The sequence below is a fragment of the Hylobates moloch genome, unplaced genomic scaffold, assembly GCF_009828535.3.
Source record: "Hylobates moloch isolate HMO894 unplaced genomic scaffold, HMol_V3 SCAFFOLD_12, whole genome shotgun sequence".
NCBI classification, from domain to species: Eukaryota; Metazoa; Chordata; class Mammalia; order Primates; family Hylobatidae; genus Hylobates; species Hylobates moloch.
Window position 1 is genome coordinate 60,906,790 of NW_026652287.1, and position 14,215 is coordinate 60,921,004.

A 14,215-nucleotide genomic window follows, 5' to 3' on the forward strand; every position below is an offset into this window, starting at 1 on the left:
AGCTTGGACGGAGCTCCTTCTCAAGTAAAAGACTATAACTAGTTTTCAATGAGAAGCTTTCTTTTTTTTTTTTTTTTTTTTTTTTTTTGAGAAAGAGTCTTGCTCTGTCGCCCAGGCTGGAGTGCAGTGGTGCGATCTTGGCTCACTGCAACCTCCCCCTTCCAGGTTCAAGTGATCCTCCTGCCTCAGCCTCCCAAGTAGCTGCGACTATAGGCACCCACTACCACACTCTGTTATTTTTGTATTTTTTAGTAGAGATGGGGTTTCACCATGTTGGCCAGGCTGGTCTCGAACTCCTGATCTCAGGTGATCTGCCCTCCTCGGCCTCCCAAAGAGCTGAGATTATAAGCGTGAGCCACTGCACTCGGCCAGATTTATTTTTTAATGGACCAAACTCTGCTTCTGCTCCTTGCATTTTGGTGAGTTCCACGGCACCGTTTCCATGATATCATGACTGATCCATGCAGGATCATGGCTAATAAACGGCTCTAAAACAACCTGTGAAGACATAACCTTTAAGTGTGCCAGGTACCAATCTGCAATTCCACATGCCGCACACACAGCTCTGAAGCCCACGCTCCCCGCAAGCCCGCCGTGGCTTTCTCAGAGAGGATCGGGCATATGGAACCATAGTGGAGCATAAATTTACAGCAACAGAGATGGACGAGGGAGATTAAAGCTTCATCTGTAAGGCCATACTGCGTGGCAAAAAAAAAAAAAAAAAGAAAAGAAAAAGAAAAAAGAAAAGAAAACAACAGTTATTGTAGTTTCTGCTTTGTAGTATAATGAGAAACTCAATCGCTTTTGATAGAGTGTGGGCTCCCTCTGCTGCTTGCAGGAGACACCAGGACTCCGGGCATTTGGGGTTCCTTGGAGATCAACGCAGAGGAGGTGGCCTGAAGTGGGAAGAGAAAGATGGGGCTGAGCGTTGCAGATGGACCGACTTGTTCTGCAGGCTCTGACCCTGTGGGCTTCTCAGAGTAATTGTGCTGCTGCCGCACCAAGAAGCAAGAAATGGAAGTAACAGAAAAAAGCAAAGAAACTGTAAGATGCACTGGCCAGATCACCTGTGTGCACAGTGGAACGCATCACGGAAGCAATGCAACCTGCCCAGAGCAGCTTCTCTTCCCCTCCCTCCCTCCTTCCCTCCCTCCCTCCTTCCCTCCCTCCCTCCTTCCCTCCCTCCCTCCTTCCCTCCCTCCCTCCTTCCCTCCCTCCCTTCCTGTTTAAATCTTTGCAGAGATGGGGTCTCATTATGTTGCCCAGGCTGGTCTGGAAGTCCTGGCTTAAAGCAATCCTCCCACCTCAGCCTCCCAAGTAGCTGGAACTACAAGTGCAAGCCACTGCTCTTTCTTCCTTCCTTCTTTCCCTTCCTCCCTTCCTTCCTCCCTTCCTTCCTTCCTTCCTTCCTTCCTTCCTTCTCCTTTCGTCCCTCCCTCCCTTCCTTCCTTTTCCCTCCATCCCTGCCTCCCTCCTTCCCTTCCTTCCTACCTACCAACCTTCCTTCCTTCCTTCCTTCCTCCTTCCTTCCCTCCCTCCCTCATTCATTTCCCAGTCACAGGGTAGGACTGCACTTCCCCAGCCACTTTGATGTTAGGCATAGTCACATGATTCACTTTGGCCAACACAATATAAAGAGAAATGATGGGTATCATCTCTGGCTGGAAACTTAAAGAGACAGGTCGGGCGCGGTGGCTCGTGCCTGTAATCCTAGCACTTTGGGAAGCCTTAGGCGGGCGGATGACTTGAGGTCAGGAGTTCGAGACCAGCCTGGCCAACATGGTGAAACCCCATCATCTCTACTAAAAATACAAAAATTAGCCAGGTGCAGTGGCATGTGCCTATAATCCCAGCTACTCAGGAGGCTGAGGCAGGGGAATCACTTGAACCCAGGAGGTAGAGGATGCAGTAAGCCGAGATCACACCACTGCACTCCAGGCTGGGTGACAGAGCGAGACTCCGTCTCCAAAAAAAAAAAAAAAAAAAAATTTAAGGGGACAGTGTGCAGGTCACTAGGTTATCTCTTCCATGGTACTTGGTAGCACTGAGATGACAGCTGCTCTGTCAGCCTAGGTCTCAGAGTGAGAAAATGAGGTAGGAGGCAGAACAGACTCCAGAGTCGGGGCTTGGACACCGGACCAGATTGAAGACTAGCTGAAACAGGGATGTGCTGGATGTTTCTCTCCATAAGACATGTCCACCAGTGTGTCATGTCAGTTTACCATTTCCATGGCAACACCCAAAAGTTACTGCCCCTTTCCATGGCAATGACCCAACAACATGGAAGTTAACACCCTTTTTCTAGAAATTTCTGCATAATCTGCCCCTTGATTTACATAAAATTAAAAGTGGGTCTAAATGTGGCTGCAGGACTGCTTCTGAGCTGCTCCTCCCGGCACACTGCCTGTGGGGAGTGGGTGGTCCTGCTCTGCAAGGAACGGCCCTCTGCTGCTGCTGCTGCTGCGCACGACCGCTTCAAGAAATGTTGCTATCCAACACCACCAGCTTGTCCTGGAATTCTCTCCTGGGCAAAGCCAAGAAACCCTCCCGGACTTAGCCCCAATTCTGGGGCCTGTCCTGCTAAGGAAGGAGGGAGGGTGAAAGAAAGAAATAAATGTGTAATTAGTTTGCTAGGGATGCCATATAAAACTACCACAAACTGAGTGGCTTAGAACAAAAGAAAATTGCTGGCCATGCAGAAAGAAGTACTGCAGTACCTGATGATAATAATTTTCCTTTCTGAAAAATCAGGCTGGGCCTGCTGGCTTGTGCCTGTAATCCCAGCAGGGATTTGGGAGCCCGAAGTGAGGGGAATGTTTGAGGCCAGGAGTTTGAGAGCAGCCTGGGCAACACAGCAAGACCCTATCTCTGCAAAATGTTTAAAGAGCTGGACATGATGGTGCGCACCTGTAGTCCCAACTCCTAGGGAGGCCAAGGCAGGAGGATCACTTGAACCTAGGAGTTTAGAGTTCAGCCTGGGCAACAGAGTGAGACCCCGTCTCTTTTTTTAAAAAAAAATATTGTCTCACAGTTCTGGAGGCTAGAAGTGTGGTATCAAGGTGTCAGTGGGGCCATACTCCCTCTGAAACCTGCAGGAAGAGGCTCCTTCCCCATCTCTTCCTAGCTACTTGTGGTTTGCTGGTAATCTCTGGCACTCCTTGGCTTATAGATACATCATTCCAATCATGGTCATCGTCCCCTGTGCATGTCTGTCTCTCTGTCCAAATTTTCCAATTTCCCTCCCTCCCGCCACCTCCCACCATTTTTTTTTTTTTTTTTTTTTTTGGTTTGATACAGAGTCTCACTCTGTTGCTGTTGCCCAGGCTGGAGTGCAGTGGCACGATCTCGGCTCACTGCAACCTCTGCCTCCTGACTTCAAGCAAATCTCCTGCCTCAGCCTCCCGAGTAGCTGGGATTACAGGTGTGCGCCACCACACCTGGCTAATTTTTGTATTTTTAGTAGAGACAGGGTTTCACCATGTTGGCCAGGCTGGTCTCAAACTCCTGACCTCAGGTGATCCACCCTCCTTGGCTTCCCAAAGTGCTGGGATTACAGGCGTGAGCCACCATGCTTGGACCAAATATCCCCTTTTTATAAGGACACCAGTCATATTGGATTAGGGACCGCCCCCAATGACCTCATTCTAACTTGATTACTTTTGTAAAGACCCTATTTCCAAGGTCACATTCTAAGATATTGGGGGTTAGGACTTCAACGTATCCTTTTGCAGGGACATAATTCTACCTATAACAGCAAGTTCACATAGCTCAGCCTTTCAGCTGGCTTCTTACCAGTCAATAAACCTACCCATATACTTGGAGTTCCTAATCAAATCTTTCTTGCTTTCTCCTTAAAAACGAACAGGTTAGGCCAGGCGTGGTGGCTCACACCTGTAATCCCAGGACTTTGGGAGGCCAAGATGGGTGGATCACCTGAGGCCAGGAGTTCAAGACCAGCCTGGCCAATCCGGTGAAACCCATCTCTACTAAAGATAAAAAATTAGCCGACTGTGGTGGCGCCCACCTGTTGTCCCAGCTACTCGGGAGGCTGAGGCAGGAGAATCGCTTGAACTGGGAAGGCAGAGGTTGCAGTGAGCCAAGACTGCACCACTGCACTCCAGCTTGGGCAACAGAGCAAGACTCCATTCCCCACCCGCCACCCAGAAAAAATGAACAGGCTAATCAACGACCACCAACTATCTAATGAGAGCCTATGGCATGTGGGAGAGACTGTAATAACCATGTTTTCTTTTTTTTTTTTTAATTTAATTTAATTTTATTTTATTTTTTTTGAGACGGAGTCTCGCTCTGTCGCCCAGGCTGGAGTGCAGTGGCACAATCTCGGCTCACTGCAAGTTCCGCCTCCCCGGTTCACGCCATTCTCCTGCCTCAGCCTCTCCGAGTAGCTGGGACTACAGGAGCCCGCCACCATGCCCGGCTAATTTTTTTGTATTTTTAGTAGAGACGGGGTTTCACCGTGGTCTCGATCTCCTGACCTCGTGATCCGCCCACTTCGGCCTCCCGAAGTGCTGGGATTACAAGCATGAGCCACCGCGCCTGGCCTTTTTTAAAAATTTTAGATACAGGGGTCCATGTGCAGGTTTGTTACACGGGTATATTGCATGATGCTGAGGTTTGGGGTTCTATTGATCCTGTTACCTATATAATGAACATAGTACCCAATAGAGAGTTTTTCAGCTCTTCCCTTCCTCCCTGCCTCCCACTTTCAGAGTCCCCAGTGTCTGTTGTTTCCATCTTTATGTCCATGTGCACCCGAGATTTAGCTCCCACTTATAACTGAGAACATGCAATTTTTGGTTTTCTGTTCTGTGTTAATTTGCCTAGGATAAAGGCCTCCAGCTGCATCCATGTTGCTGCAAAGAACATAATTTCTTTCTTTTTCATGGCTGCATAGTATTCCATGGTATCTATGTACCATGCATTTTCTAGTTTCTGTTTTTGATGCTCTGACATCTTGGGGCCTTGCTGACCCTGGAGGGATGGTCCCTCCCAGGGCTAGTCAAATCCTAAAGATAGTAAATGACTCTCCTGTGAGCACAGCTTTCAGATGCACACGAGCCAATCCAGAGGTCATTCCCCAACCACCTCTGTTTCAGGGCCCTCACAGGGCTGTTACACTGGGGGCAACTATTTCTCTGCCTTAGTCACTCCAGGGCCCAGTACCAGACAATTAGAGGCAGAGCCCACAAAAATTACTCAAACTAGCCAATCCTGAGCCTGCATATCTGCCTCACCTGTTCTTTCTCACAGAACTCACAAAAAAGGCTCTCGTCCACTTTTACCCTCTTCCCTCTGCCTCGTGACTGCCCTGGCCCCTGTGTGGTGTGCCCTGCCTCCTGTTTCTGGCGGTCTGTGAATCTAAGCTTTTTACTTCATGACAGTCATTTCTGTGCCTGTATGTCTTCCCATATCTAATTTAAACAAATCCCGGGTACCCTTACAACAGAGGCCAAGAAAAATAATCAGGAATAAAAACAACCTCAAAAGAAAGAGGACTAACTCAGGAAATGAAAGAGGATGTTTAAATGTTTTCCAGGTATTATTATAACAATATTTAAGAAGTTATTACATTCAAAAATCAAGAATAAGATAGTACTCAAACAGCACGATAATGTTGCATAAACAGAGTAAAGAGAATAAGTAAATAAATTTTTAAATGGTGCAATAAGGGAACAAGAAAGTGTTCTTATAAAATAAAAATATAATGGCTTAAATAAATTCAAGAGAAAGGTCAGATGATAAAAGAGAAGAAGGCTTCCATAAAGTAGGACAAAAAGACAGAGATGGAAGACATGAAAGAAAAGGGATATGAAAGATTTATCCAGGAGGTCCAGTTTACAGGTGTCCCAGATAGAGAAAGATAGAAATCAAAGGGGAAAAAAGTATCAAATGGACAACAAAACAAAACTGCCCAAAAGTTAAAGATAGAAGTTTCCAGATCAAAAGAATCTACCAAGCAAACAGGGCAAGGGCTTTTAAAGACCCAAACCTTTGCAAAATTTCGGAATCGTGGGAGGAAAAGGAAAGATTCTAAAACCTTTCTTTCTCTTCTTTTTCTTTCTCTTTCTTCCCTTCCCTCCTTCCTTCTTCCTTTCCCATTTCATTCCCCTTCCCCTTTTCTTCCTCTCTCTCTCTTTCTCTCTCTCTCTCTCTCTTTCTTTTGGGGCTCACTCTGTCACCCAGGAAAATTCTTAGGCTCAAGCAATTCCCTTCCCACCTCAGCTTCCCAAGTGGCTGGGACTACAGGTGTGTACCACCGTGCCCTAATTTTTAAGTTGTTGTAGAGAGAGGGTTCTCACTAGGCTCATCATGTTGCCCAGGCTGGTCTCTAACTCCCAGCCTCAAGTGATCCTCCCACCTCAGCCTCCCAAAGTCCTGGGATTACAGTTGTGAGTCACCACACTTGACCAAAAGTTTTCAGAAAGGAAAAAAAAAAAAAAACACCACTCACGAAGGAATAGGAATCAGATTTTTGTATCACGAACACCAAATGCTAGAAGACAGATGAGATGTACCTTTATACCCCAAAGGGAGTGGACACTAAACACAACTGGATCACGAACTGACAAGAAAACAAACAGTGGTGGTGAAGGTTATTTGAATAACTGGAGAGACAAATGTGGGCTATATCAAGTAGATGATACTATTTTATCTATATTAATTTATTGGGTACAATAATTATATTATATATTATCTTTGTTCTTAGGATATACACTTAGGAGTGAACTGACGTGATATCTGAAACTTTCAAATGGTTCAAAAAACTGTGTGTGTGTGTGTGTGTGCATATGCACACAAGTATGTGTGTGTGTAGACAGATATAAAGTCAATGTGGCAAACTTAATGATTAATGAATGTATGGGAAAGATATATACACGTTCTTTGTACTATTCCTCCGATTTTTATAGATTTGATGGTTTTCACAATGAAAAGTAAGGGATTTTACAAATTATCAATATATAACAAAGTTAGAAGGGCAAATTAAAAATAACATTTTGTATTATATTTTAATTTAAAGTAATTCTGAGGGAAAATATTTTATCCAAAAGTCTATAACCATGAATTAGTCAAGTGTTACAGTCAATTAAATATTTAGACATATGAGAATATAGAAAATTTGTCTATCACAGACTTTTTAAAGACAATTACTTGAAAATGTGTTTCAACAAACTTAAGGGTTAAACCAAGAAAGAACATAAGGAATCCAAGAAATAGAGGATAAAACTCAAGATGGCAATGAAGGAAAATCCAGGATAAGAGGTATGCAACAGGCCTAGTGAGAAACCTGTCTAGAATAAAGAGAGAGAATGAAAATCTTTATAAGAGAGTTTTCTGATAATAACAGTAGGGACTGCCAGAATACATAATATGATAGAGAGTTTAAAAAAGGACTGTTCAAATTTTTTTATAAAGAAAAACAAAAGCAAGCAGAAACTCTAGGAAACACAAGAAGTTGTACAAGAAAAGAGATAACCTTGGTGTTGAACAATATTGAAAAATCACCGCTGATGAATAATGACTATGAAACACATCATTACAAAAAAAATCAGCTAAACATGAAAGGAAGTAATGGAGGAAATTTAAAACAAAAAAGCTTTCAGATATACAGAAAGAAAATAGAAAAATGAGAAAAGTCAGTGCTAAATCAAAAACAAGATCCAACTACATGCCATCTGCAAGAGACTCATATTAGCTCTAAGGACATAAATAGGTTAATAGTGAAAGGATGAAAAAAAGATACTCCATATGCAATAGTAACTGAAAGAGAGTAAGGGTGGCTATACTAATACCAATTAATATGGATTTGAAGTCAAAAACTGTTACAAGACACAAAGAAGGACATTATATAAAAAGGGTCAATTTGCCAAGAGGATATAACACTCATAAACATATTATGCACCAAACATCAGTGTTTCTATATATGTGAAGAAAACATCAACAGAATTGAAGGGAGAAATAGACAAGTCTATGATACAGTAGGAGATTTTAATGCCCCACCTTCAATAATGGATAGAATAAACAGAGAGAGATAATAGGAAGGGAGGGCTTAAACAACAGATGATAGAACAATTGAACCTAACAGACATACACAGAATACTCCATTCAACAACAGAAGAATGAGCATTTTTGACAAGTGTACATGGAACATTCTTCAGAATATACTATTTGTTAATTCAGAAAAAATCTTAATAAATTTAAAATATTGAAATCATACAAAGTATCTTTTCTGATCACAATGGAATGAAGTTAGAAATCCATAGCAGAAGGAAAACTTGAAAGTTTACCAATACACATGAATTAAGCAACACGCTCTTCAACAACCAATGGATGAAAGAAGAAATCACAAGGAAAATTAGAAATTATCTTCAGATACTTAAAAATGAAATATAACACACCAAATTTATGGGCTGCAGCAAATGCAGAACTAAGAGGAAAATTTATAGCTATAAATGCTTACATTAAAAGAGAAGAAAGATCTCAAATCAAAACCTAACTTTACACCTTAAGAAACTAGAAAAAAAGGAACAAACTAAACCCAAAGTAACAGAAGGAGGGAAATAATAAAGACTACAGCAAATATAAATAAAACTTAGAATAGAAAGACAATAAAGAAAATAAAAAAACTCAACAATTTGTTTTTCAAAAAGATCATCAAAATTCACAAACCTTCAGCTAGATTGATTATAAAAAGAGAGAAGACTCAAATAAATGAAATCGGAAATGAAAGGGGACAATTTTACAGAAATAAGAAGGATTATAAGAGTACTACAAACAATTGTATACAATAAATTGGAGAACTTAATGAAATGGACAAATTCCTAGAAACACACAAGCTATCAAGACTGAATCATAAAGAAATAGAAAATCTGAATAAGCCTGTAACTGGTAAGGAGATTAAACCAGTAATTTTAAAAAACCTCCCAACAAAGAAAGGTACAGGACCAGATGGTTTCACTGATGAATTCTACCAAATGGCTAGGTGCAGTGGCTCACACCTGTAATCCTAGCACTTTGGGAGGCCAAGGCAGGTGGATCACCTGAGGTCAGGAGTTGAAGAACAGCCTGGCAAACATGGTGAAATCCTGTCTCTACTAAAAGTACAAAAAAAAATTTAGCCAGGTGTGGTGGTGGGCGCCTGTAATCCCAGATACTCAGGAGGCTGAGGCAGGAGAATCGCTTGAACCCAGGAGGCAGAGGTTGCAGTGAGTTGAGATCACGCCACTGCACTCCAGCCTGGGCAACAAGAGTGAAACTCCATCTCAAATAAATAAATAAATAAAATTCTACCAAACATTGAAAAAAGAATTAACATCAATTCTTCTCAAACTTTTCCAAAAAATGGAAGAGGAAGGATGTGTATCCTAAGTCATTCTATGAGGCCAAAATTACCCTGATACCAAAGCCAGACAAAAACACTACAAGAAACCACAGACCGATGCACCTTACCAGCATAGATGCAAAAATCCTCAACAAAATACTAGCAAACTGCATTCAACAGCACACTAAAAGGATTATAGACCATGACCAAGTGAGATATATTCCTAGAATGCAAGAAATGTTCAATATATGAAAATCAATGTCGCTGGGCGTGGTGACTCACACCTGTAGTCCCAGCACTTTGGAAGGCCAAAGCAGACGGATCACTTGAGGTCAGGAGTTTGAGACCAGCCTGGCCTACATGGTGAAACCTCATCTCTACTAAAAGTACAAAAACTTAGCCAAGTGTGGTGGCACATGCCTGTAATCCCAGCTACTTGGGAGGCTGAGGCAGGAGAATTGCTTGAACCTGGGAGGTGGAGGTTGGAGGTTGCAGCGAGCCAAGATCTCACCACTGCACTCCAGCCTGGGAGATAAAGCAAGACTCTGTCTCCAAAAAAAAAAAAAAAAAAGAAAATCAATCAATCAATCAATCAATCAATGTAATATAACACCTTAACAGAATGAAGGGGGAAACTACATAATTATCTCAACTAATACGGAAAAAGCATGTGATAAAATTCAACATGACTTCATCATAAAAACACTAAAAAAATTAGAAACAGAAGGAAACTACTTCAACACAATAAAATCCATATATGAAGAAACCACAGGGAATATCATACTCAATAGTAAAAGACTGAAAGATTTTCCTCTAAGATCAGGAACAAGACAAGGATGCCTGCTTTCACCACTTCTATTCAACATAGTGATGAAAATCCTCGCCAGAGCAATTAGGGAAGAAGAAATAAAAAGCATCCAGATTGGAAAGGAAGAAGTAAAATGATCTCTGTTCAGAGAGATATGACTTTATATGTAAACTCTAAAGATTCCACCAAAAAACTGTTAGCACAAGTAAACAAAATTTAGCAAAGTAGTAGGATATAAAGCCAACACACAAAAATTGCATTTCTATACACTAACATGCACAATCTAAAAAAAAACTTCATTTATAATAGCATCAAAAAGAATAAAATACTTAGGACTTAACCAAGGAGGTGAAAGATTTGTACAATGAAAATTCCAAATCGTTGCCAAAAGAAATTAAAGAAGACATAAAAAAATGGAACGACATGCCCTGTTCATGGATTAGAAAACTTAACATTGTTAAGATGCCAATCCCGCTCAAAGCATTTTAGTTTCACTTCCATCCCTACCAAAATCTAGATGACATTTTTTGCAGAAATTGAAAATCCCATCCTGCAAATTATACAGAATCTCAAGGGACCCTGAATAGCCAAAACAACCTTGAAAGAGAAGAACAAAGCCAGGTGTGGTGGCTTATGCCTGTAATCCCAGCACTTTGGGAGGCTGAGGCAAGCAGATAACCTGAGGTCAGGAGTTTGAGACCAGCCTGGCCAACATGGTAAAACCCAGACTCTACTAAAAATACAAAAATTAGCCAGGCATGGTGTTGCATGCCTGTAGTCTCAGCTACTAAAGAGGCTGAGGCAGGAGTATCGCTTGAACCCAGGAGGCAGAGTTGCAGTGAACCGAGATCATACCACTGCACTCCAGCCTGGGTAACAGAGTGAGACTCTGTCAAAAAAAAAGGAGGAACAAAGGTGGATGACTCATACCTCCTGATTTCAAAACTTACTACCAAGCTACAGTACTCAAAACAGTGTGGCACTGGCATAAAGAAAAACACATAGGGCTAGATACGGTGGCTCACACCTGTAATCCCAGAGCTTTGGGAGGCTGAGGCAGGAGAATCGCTAGGGCCCAGGAGTTCAAGTTTACAGTGAACCATGATCTCACTACTGTGTTCCAGCCTAGGCAAGAGACTCTGTCTCTTAAAAAAGAGAAAAAGAGTGAAAGAAAGACACATAGACAAAAGAATAGTATACAGAGCCAGAAATAAACTCTCCAATGTGTGGTCGAATTATTTTTGACAAGGGTACCATGACCATTCAGTGGGGAAAGGACAGTCTTTTCAACAAATGCTGCTGGGAAAACTGGATAGCCACATGCAAAACATGAAGTGGGACCCTTACCTAATGCCATATTAACTCAAAATGGACCACAGACCTGAACATAATGAGCTAAAACTATAGAACTTCTAGAAGGAAGCAGGAGAATAGCTTCGTAACATTAGATTTGGCAGTTATTTCTTGGGTTGACACCAAAAGCAAAGGCAACAAAAGAAAAAATAGGTAAATTGGACTTTATTGAAAATTAAAATATTTTGTGCATTGAAGGACACAATCAACAGAATGTAAATCTCATGGAATGGGAGAAAATAGTTGCAAATCATATACCTTGATAAGGGATTATCTAAAATATGTAAAGAACTACTACAACTCAACAACAAAAAAGAAAAGCAAATTTTAAAATGGGCAAAGGGCTAGAGTAGACATTTTTCTTTTCTTTTCTTTTCTTTTCTTTTCTTTTCTTTTCTTTTCTTTTCTTTTCTTTTCTTTTCTTTCTTGAGACAGAGTCTCACTCTGTCACCAGGCCGGAGTCCAGTGGTGCGATCTTGGCTCACTACAACTTCCAGCTCCCGGGTTCAAGTGATTCTCCTGCCTCAGCCTGAGTAGCTGGGACTACAGGTGTGTGCCACCACACCCAGCTAATTTTTGTACTTTTAGTAGAGACGGGGTTTCGCCACGTTGGCCAGGATAGTCTCAATCTCTTGACCTCGTGATCCGCCCTCCTCAGCCTCCCAAAGTGCTGGGATTACAGGAGTAAGCCATCGCCTTACCCGGCCTAGAGTAGACATTTTTCTAAAGAAGATATACAAATGGCCAACAAGCACATGAAAAGATGCTCAACATCACTAATCATTAGAGAAATGCATATCAAAACCACAATACCTCACCTCATACCCATTGGGATGGTTACTATCAAAAACAAGCAAAAAAAACAAACAAAAAACAGAACACAACAAATATTGGTGAGGAGATGGTGAAATTGGAACCTTCATTCACTGTTGGTGGGAATGTAAAATAGTGCAGTTGCTGTGGAAAATGGTATGGCCATTCCTCAGCATAGAATTATCACATGATCCAACAATTTCTCTTCTGGGTATGTATCCAAAAGTGAAAGCACGGACCTGAATAGATATTTGTACACCCATGTTCATAGGTGCATTATTAATAATAGCCAAAAGGTGGATGCAACCTAAGTGTCCATTGTCAGATGAATGGATAAACAAAATATGCTAGGTATATCCATACAATGGAATATATTCAGCCTAAAGAGGGAAAGAAATTCTGCCACATGCTACAACATGAATGAACCTTTAAGACATATGCTAGGTGAAGTAAGCCAGTCACAAAAGGACAAATATTGTATGATTCCACATATACAAGATACCTAGAATAGGCAAATTCATAGAAACTAGAATGGGAATGGGTGGAGACTGATTATTATTCTCAGACCCCTCCCACCTCCACCCATTCCTATTAAAGGCCCCTTGCACCAACCTAAATCTTTACTGGGTAGAGTTCCAGTTCAGGATGATAAAAAAAAGTTGTAGAGATTGATTCACGCCTGTAATCCCAGCACTTTGGGAGACCGAGGCAGGTGGATCACTTTAGGTCAGAAGTTTGAGACCAGCTTGACCAACATGGTGAAACCCCATCTCTACTAAAAAATACAAAATTAGCCAGGCACAGTGGTGCACGCCTGTGGTCCCAGCTACTTGGGAGACTGAGGCAGGAGAATCGTTTGAACCCGGGAGGTGGAGGTTGCAGTGAGCTGAGATTGAGTGAAACTGCACAATAATGTATTTCATACCACTGGAAAGTACACCTGAAAATGGTGAAAATGGTAAATTTTGTATTGTGTATATTTTGCCACAATTAAAACACACAGGCCAGGTGTGGTGGCTCATGCCTGTAATGTTAGCACTTTGGGAGGCTGAGGCAAAAGGATTGCTTGAGCTCAGGAGATAGAGGCCAGCCTAGGCAACATAGCGAGACCCCATCTGTATTTTTTTAATGTAAAAAATAAAATAAAATAACACACACACAAACAAACAAACAGAATCTGTATGAGTCACACGTTTAGGCAGCTGAATATCCTCTCTGCCAAAGTCAAAGGCAGAAGGGATTTGTTCCACCAAAGAGTTTACACCAGCCACAGCTGCCCACTGCAGTGTCCTCCCAGGAAAAGCCCTTTTGTGCGTGGAGGAGGCAGATGGCGAGGGTCTGTGCACATTTTTTATTTTTATTTTTTATTTTAGAGACAGGGTCTGGCTCTGTCTCCCAGGCTGGAGTGCAGTGGCACAATCACGGCTCACTGCAGCCTCGAACTTCCGGGCTCCAGCGATCCTCCTGACACAGCCTCCTGAGTAGCTGGAACTACAGGTGCACATCGCCGCGCCCAACTAGTTTTTTAAAATTTTAGTAGAGATAGGCTCTTGCCATATTGCCCAGGCTGGTCTCTAACTCCTGACCTCAAATGACCCTGCCGCCTCCCGAAGCGCGGGGACCACAGGCGGCGAGCCACCGGCCGGCATCTGTGTGCACCGAGGAGCCGGGCAGCCACTGCCACGATACAGCTTTAGGACATTTCCATCACCCCACTCAGCCTTCCTGCGCCCCTGGTTCCTCATCTATAAATAGAGATAATATGCGCCTAGCCCTCTAGGCTACCAGCACATTGTACCCATAATTATTATACTTGTTGATGCCACACTTTTAGGTTTTAACCTTTCCAAAGCGCAACCCCGCCCCAGTGCAGCCCAAGTCCCCGCACGCAGAGGCGCCGA